At 37.1% G+C, this 7,774-nt stretch overlaps 1 non-coding gene across 1 annotated transcript; it reads right to left on the bottom strand.

The window, feature by feature from the left end:
- Positions 1–6,165: 6,165 nt before the first annotated feature.
- On the bottom strand, positions 6,166–6,269 carry LOC112798881 (small nucleolar RNA R71). The gene has a single exon (XR_003200478.1). It is a non-coding gene; the product is annotated as a small nucleolar RNA R71 (small nucleolar RNA).
- Between the last annotated feature and the right edge of the window lie 1,505 nt (positions 6,270–7,774).

Raw genomic sequence — 7,774 nt, 5'->3', positions numbered from 1 at the left:
TCAACAAGGCTTCAATAACAATCAGGGTGGAATGAACCAGAACCGGTTCAATAACTGACCATTCCAACCCTCTCAAAAGTAGACAGAGACTCCCACACAGAGCCTCTCTGACCTGGCTACTATAGTCTCTAACCTCTCCAAGAACACTTTATGTTTCATGGCAGAAACTAGGTCATCCATCAGGAACTTGGAGATACAGCTGGGACAGCTGAGCAAAAGGATCCCAGAAATCCCCTCCAACACTCTTTCTAGTTACATGGAAGTAAATCTAGGGGAAGAGTGCAAGGCCCTCTGATGAGCGGATATTTTATACGCTTTTTGGCATTGTTTTTAGGTAATTTTTAGTAGGATCTGGCTACTTTTAGGGATGTTTTCTTTAGTTTTTATGCTAAATTCACATTTCTGGACTTTACTATGAGTATGTGTATTTTTCTGTGATTTCAGGTATTTTCTGGCTGAAATTGAGGGATCTGAGCAAAACTCTGATAAAAGGCTGACAAAAGGACTGCTGATGATGTTGGATTCTGACCTCCCTGCACTCAAACTAGATTTTCTAGAGCTGTAGAACTCCAAATGGCATGCTCTCAATGGCGTTGGAAAGTAGACATCCAGAGCTTTCCAACAATATATAATAGTTCATACTTTATTCGAGATTAGATGATGCAAACTGGCACTCAACGCCAGTTCCATGCTGCATTCTAGAGTCAAATGCCAGAAACACGTCACGAACCAGAGTTGAACGCCAAAAACACATTACAACTTGGTGTTTGGTGGACGAAATTGTGATTGCCCTCTTTGTATTTGCATGAGATTTATTTAATGGCTCTTTGGCATATGTGATCACAACTACGTTCAACTTAACCAGCAAGTGTACTGGGTCATCCAAGTAATACCTTACGTGAGTAAGGGTCGATTCCACAGAGATTGTTGGTATGAAGCAAGCTATGGTCACCTTGTAAATCTCAGTTAGGTAGATTAAATTGGTTTATGGTTTCAAAAATTAATAGTAAATAGAAAATAAAAAGGGATAGAAATACTTATGTAAATCAATAGTGGAAATTTCAGATAGGCGTATGGAGGTGCTGTGCTCCTCTTGAAACTCTACTTCACTACTCACTCTTTCTTCAATCCTTCTTACTCCTTTCCATGGCAAGCTGTATGTAGGGCATCACCATCATCAATGGCTACTTTTAATTCTCTCGGGAAAATGGTCCTATGCGCTGTCACTGCACGGCTAATCGTCTGGAGGCATCACCCTTGGTTGATGGCTACATCCCATCCTCTCAGTGAAAATGGTCCAAATGCTCAGTCACAGCACGGCTAATCATCTGTCGGTTCTCAATCAGGTTGGAATAGAATCCCTTGATTCTTTTGCATTTGTCATCACGCCCAGCCTTCAGGAGTTTGAAGCTCGTCACAGTCATTCAATACCGGAATCCTACTCGGAATACCACAGACAAGGTTAGACTTTCCAGATTCCCGGGATCCTACTCGGAATACCACAAACAAGGTTAGACTTTCCGGATCCCCATGAATGCCGACATCTATCTAGCTTATACCACGAAGATTCTGTTGGGGAATCTAAGAGATATGCGCCCGGCCTAAGGTAGAACGGAAGTGGTTGTCAATCACGCGCATTCATAGGTGAGAATGATGATGAGTGTCACGGATCATCACATTCATCAATTGTTGTGCAACGTATATCTTGGAATAAGAATAAGAGAGAATTGAATGAAAAGTAATAGTAATTGTATTGAAACTTGAGGTACAGCAGAGCTCCACACCCTTAATCTATGGTGTGCAGAAACTCCACCGTTGAAAATACATAAGTGAAAGGTTCAGGCATGGCCGAATGGCCAGCCCCCCAAAACGTGCTCAATGGCCTCCTAAGATGAAGAATAAAACAAAACTGAGACCAAAGATGAAACGTGGTCAAAAAGACCGAATGGTCAAAAAGACATCTAATACAATAGTTAAATGTTCTATTTATAATAAACTAGCTCCTAGGGTTTACATGAGTAAGTAATTGATGCTTAAATCCACTTCCGGGGCCCACTTGGTGTATGTTTGGGCTGAACTTGATCTATCCACGAGCTGAGGCTTTTCTTGGAGTTGAACTCCGAGTTATGACGTGTTTTGGGCGTTCAACTCCGGATCATGACGTTTTTCTGGCGTTTAACTCCAGACAGCAGCATGTACTTGGCGTTCAACGCCAAGTTACGTTGTTAATTTCCGAATAAAGTATGAACTATTATATATTGCTGGAAAGCCCTGGATGTCTACTTTCCAACGCCGTTGAGAGAGCGCCATTTGGAGTTCTGTAGCTCCAGAAAATCTATTTCGAGTGCAGGGAGGTCAGATTCCAACAGCATCAGCAGTCCTTTTGTCAACCTTTTTCAGAGTTTTGCTCAAGTCCCTCAATTTCAGCCAGAATTTACCTGAAATCACAGAAAAACACACAAACTCATAGTAAAGTCCAGAAATGTGAATTTAACATAAAAACTAATGAAAACATCCCTAAAAGTAGCTTGAACTTACTAAAAACTACCTAAAAACAATGCCAAAAAGCGTATAAATTATCCGCTCATCAGTGTTCAACTCCAAAAGAGGCCTCTGCACGTGTAAAGCTCAAGCTCAGCCCAAGCACACACCAAGTGGGCCCCAGAAGTGGATTTCTACATCAATTAATTGTCTCTGTAACCCTAGTAGCTAGTTTTAGTATAAGTAGAACATTTTACTATTGTATTAGGGGTCTTTAATTTCTCCCTATTTTCGAATTCATATCACATTTTGGGGGCTGGCCATTCGGCCATGCCTGGACCACCATCACTTATGTATTTTCAATGGTGGAGTTTCTACACACCATAAATTAAGGGTGTGGAGCTCTGCTGTACCTCGAGTTTTAATGCAATTACTATTATTTTCTATTCAATTCAGTTTATTCCTGTTCTAAGATATTCGTTGCACTTCACTATGATGAATGTGATGATCCGTGACACTCATCATCATTCTCACCTATGAATGCATGACTGACAACCACCTCCATTTTAACTTAGACCGAGCGCATATCTCTTAGATTCCTTAATCAGAATCTTCGTGATAGAAGCTAGAATTGATGGCGACATTCATGAGAATCCGGAAAGTCTAAACCTTGTCTGTGGTATTCCGAGTAGGATTTAGGGATTGAATGATTGTGATGAGCTTCAAACTCGCGATTGTTGGGCGTGATGACAAACGCAAAAGAATCAATGGATTTTATTCTGGCATGATCGAGAACCGACAGATGATTAGCTGTGTTGTGACAAGAGCATTTGGATCTTTTTCACTGAGAGGATGGGATGTAGCCATTGACAACAGTAATGCCCTACATACAGCTTTCCATGGAAAGGAGTAAGAAGGATTGAAAGTATGAAAGCAGTATGTTGCAGAGATTCAAAAGGAACACAGCATCTCCATATACTTATCTAAAATTCTTACCAATGATTTACATAAGTATTTCTATCTTATTTTTTGTTTATTTATTATTATTATTCGAAAACTCCATAACCATTTATTATCCACCTAATTGAGATCTGCAAGATGACCATAGCTTGCTTCATACCAACAATCTCCGTGGGATCGACCCTTACTCACGTAAGGTTTATTACTTGGACGACCCAGTGCACTTGCTGGTTAGTTGTGCGAAGTTGTGAAGAAAGTGCTAAGTTATAAACGCGCATTCCAAGTTGAATGCCATTGATAGAGATCACAATTTTGGGCACCAAGTTTTTGGTGCCGTTGCCGGGGATTGTTCCAGTATGGACAACTGACGGTTCATCTTGTTGCTCAGATTAGGTAATTTTCTTTTTGCTTTATTTTCAAACATTTTTCAAAAATCTTTCAAAAAATGTTCTCACCTGTTTTCGAAAATTTTTCAAAATTCTTAAGAATGGATTCTAGAGTTTCATGAAGCATGTTGAAGCCTGACTAGCTGTAAAGCCATGTCTAAATTCTTTTGGACTGAGGCTTCAACTAATCACCACAATGCATGTAATGCCCTGCTGAAGCTTGGCTGGCCATTGGACATGTCTAGTGTTTTGGACTGGAGCTTCCTCAAAAGCTTGGCTGGCTATTAAGCCATGTCTAATTCCTGGACCAGAGCTTTAGACTAACATTGAAAGATTCCTGGAATTCTTCTTAAAAATTTTGAATTTCTTATTTTTTTGTTTCCTATATGTTTTCCAAAAAAAAAATAAAAGAAAATACAAAAAAAGCATAAAATAATAAAAACCAAAAATATTTTATTTTTCTTGTTTGAGTCTTGAGTCAAATTTTATGTTTGGTGTCAATTGCATGTTTTTAAAATTGTTGCATTTTTCGAAAATTCATGCATGTGTTTTTCATGATCTTCAAGTTGTTCTTGATAAGTCTTCTTGTTTGATCTTGATGTTTTCTTGTTTTGTGTCTTTTGTTGTTTTTCATATGCATTTTTGTATTCATAGTGTCTAAGCATTAAAGATTTCTAAGTTTGGTGTCTTGCATGTTTTCTTTGCATAAAAAATTTTTCAAAAATATTTTCTTAATGTTCATCACGATCTTCAAAGTGTTCTTGGTGTTCATCTTGACATTAATAGTGTTCTTGTATGCATTCTTTGTTCTGATCCAAATAGAAAAGTGAAAAACATAAAAATGACGTTTTAATTTTTTTCTCTCCCATCATTAAAAATTCAAAAAAAAATAAAAAATATCTTTTCCTTATTTTTCACAAAATTTTGAAAATTTGAGTTGACTTAGTCAAATTTTTTTTTAAAACTTTGCTATTTCTTATAAGTCAAGTCAAATTTTCAATTTTAAAATTCTTATCTTTTCAAAATCTTTTTCAAAAATCAAATCTTTTTCATTTTTCTATTATTTTCGAAAATATTTAAAAATATTTTTTCAAAATCTTTTTCTTATCTTTATTTCAAAATTTCAAAAACTTTACTAACAATTAATGTGATTGATTCAAAAATTTGAAGTTTGTTACTTTCTTGTTAAGAAAGGTTTAATCGTTAAATTCTAGAATCATATCTTTTAGTTTCTTGTTAGTCAAGTAATCAACTTTTAATTTTAAAAAATCAATTCTTTTTCAAAATATCTTTTCTATCATATCTTTTTCAAAATTTTATCTTTTTCAAAAATTTGGTTTCAAAATATCTTCCAACTTCTTATCTTTTCAAAATTAAATTTCAAATCTTTTTCAACTAACTAGTTGACTTTTTGTTTGTTTTAACTATATCTTATCTTTTTTTCAAAACCACCTAACTACTTTCCTCTCTCTAATTTTCGAAAATTACCTCCCTCTTTTTCAAAAATTCTTTTAATTAATTAATTGTTTAAATTTTAATTTTTAATTTTAATTCTTCTTTTAATTTTCGAGAATCACTAACCCTTTTACAAAATTAATTTTCGAATTCTCTCCTTCTCATCTTCTTCTATTTATTTATTTACTAACACTTCTCTTCATCTCAAGAATCTAAACCTATCTTCACCCTTGTGTTTGGATTCTTACCTTTTCCTTCTTCTATTCCTTTCTTCTTCTACTAACATAAAGGAATCTCTCTACTGTGGTAAAGAGGATCCCTATTATTATTTTCTGTTCCCTTCTTTTTCATATGAGCAGGAGCAAGGACAAGAATATTCTTGTTAAGGCAGATCCTGAACCTGAAAGGACTCTGAAGAGGAAACTAAAGAGAAGCTAAATTACAACAATCCAGAGACAACCTTACAGAAATTTTCGAAAAAGAAGAGGAGATGGCAGCCAAAAATAATAATACAAGGAGGATGCTTGGTGACTATACTACACCTACTTCCAAATTTGATGGAAGAAGCATCTCAATCCCTGCCATTAGAGCAAACAATTTTGAGCTGAAACCTCAACTAGTTGCTTTACTGCAATAAAACTGCAAGTTCCATGGACTTCCATCAGAAGATCCTTACCAGTTTTTAACTGAGTTCTTGCAGATCTATAAGATTGTTAAGACTAATGGAGTAGATCCTGAAGTCTACATGCTCATGCTTTTCCCTTTTGCTGTGAGAGACAGGGCTAGAACATGGTTGGACTCATAACCTAAAGATAGCCTGGACTCCTGGGATAAGCTGGTCGTAGCCTTCTTGGCTAAGTTCTTTCCTCCTCAAAAGCTGAGCAAGCTTAGAATGGATGTTCAAACCTTCAAACAAAAAGATGGTGAATCTCTCTATGAAGCTTGGGAAAGATACAAGCAGATGACCAAAAGGTGTCCTTCTGACATTCTTTCAGAGTGGACCATTCTGAATATATCCTATTATGGTCTATCTCAGTTCTCTAAGATGTCACTAGACCATTCTGCAGGTGGATCCATTCACCTAAAGAAAACGCCTGTAGAAGCTCAAGAACTTATTGACATGGTTACAAATAACCAATTCATGTACACTTCTGAGAGGAATTCCGTGAATAATGGGACGCCTCAGAAGAAGGAGTTCTTGAAATTGATGCTCTGAATGCCATATTGGCTCAGAACAAAATGTTGACTCAGCAAGTCAACATGATTTCTTAAAGTCTGAATGGATGGCAAAATGCATCCAACAGCACTAAAGAGGCATCTTCTGAAGAAGAAGCTTATGATCCTGAGAATCCTACAATAGCAGAGGTAAATTACATAGGTGAACCTTATGGAAACACCTATAATTCATCATGGAGAAATCATCCAAATTTCTCATGGATGGATCAACAAAAGCCTCAACAAGGCTTTAATAATGGTGGAAGAAATAGGCTCAATAATAGCAAGCCTTTTCCATCATCTTTTCAGCAATAGACAGAAAATTCTGAGAACAAGGTCCTCCATCAGAAATCTAGAGGCACAAGTGGGCCAGCTAAGTAAGAAAATTATTGAAACTCCTCCTAGTACTCTCCCAAGCAATACTGAAGAGAATCCAAAAAGAGAGTGCAAGGCCATTGACATAATCAACATGGCCGAACCTAGAGAGGAAGGAGAGGACATGAATCCCAATGAGGAAGACCTCATGGGACGTCTTTCAAGCAAGAATGAGTTCCCTATTGAGGACCCAAGGGAATCTGAAGGTCATGTAGAGACCATAGAGATTCCATTAAATCTTTTTCTGCCATTCATGAGCTCTGAAGACTATTCTTCCTATAAAGAGGATGAAGATGTAACTGGAGAGCAAGTTGCTCAATATTTAAGAGCCATCATGAAGCTGAATGCCAAATTGTTTGGTAATGAGACTTGGGAAGGTGAACCTCCCTTGCTCATTAGTAAACTAGATACATGGGTTCAGCAAACTTTATGTCAAAAGAGACAAGATCCTGGCAAATTTCTTAATACACTGTACCATAGGCACCATGACCTTTGAGAGGGCTCTATGTGACCTAAGGTCAGACATAAATCTTATGCCACTCTCTGTAATGGAGAAGCTGGGAATCATTGAGGTACAGCCTGCCAAATTCGCATTGCAAATGGCAGACTAGTCAATAAGACAAGCTTATGGATTGGTAGAGGACGTGTTAGTGAAGGTTGAAGGCCTTTACATCCCTGCTGATTTAATAATCTTAGACACTAGGAAGGAGGAGGATGAATGCATCATCCATGGAAGACATTTCCCAGCCACAACAGGAGCTATAATAGATGTTATCAGAGGAGAATTAGTCCTTCAATTGAATGGGGATTACCTTGTGTTTAAAACCCAAGGGTATTCTTCTTTAATAATGGAGAGGAAGCATGAAAAGCTTCTCTCAAGACAGAGTCAAACAAAGCCCCCA

Source organism: Arachis hypogaea, chromosome 4 (genome assembly GCF_003086295.3).
Source record: "Arachis hypogaea cultivar Tifrunner chromosome 4, arahy.Tifrunner.gnm2.J5K5, whole genome shotgun sequence".
NCBI lineage: Eukaryota > Viridiplantae > Streptophyta > Magnoliopsida > Fabales > Fabaceae > Arachis > Arachis hypogaea.
This window is presented reverse-complemented; position numbering and strand designations above follow the sequence as displayed.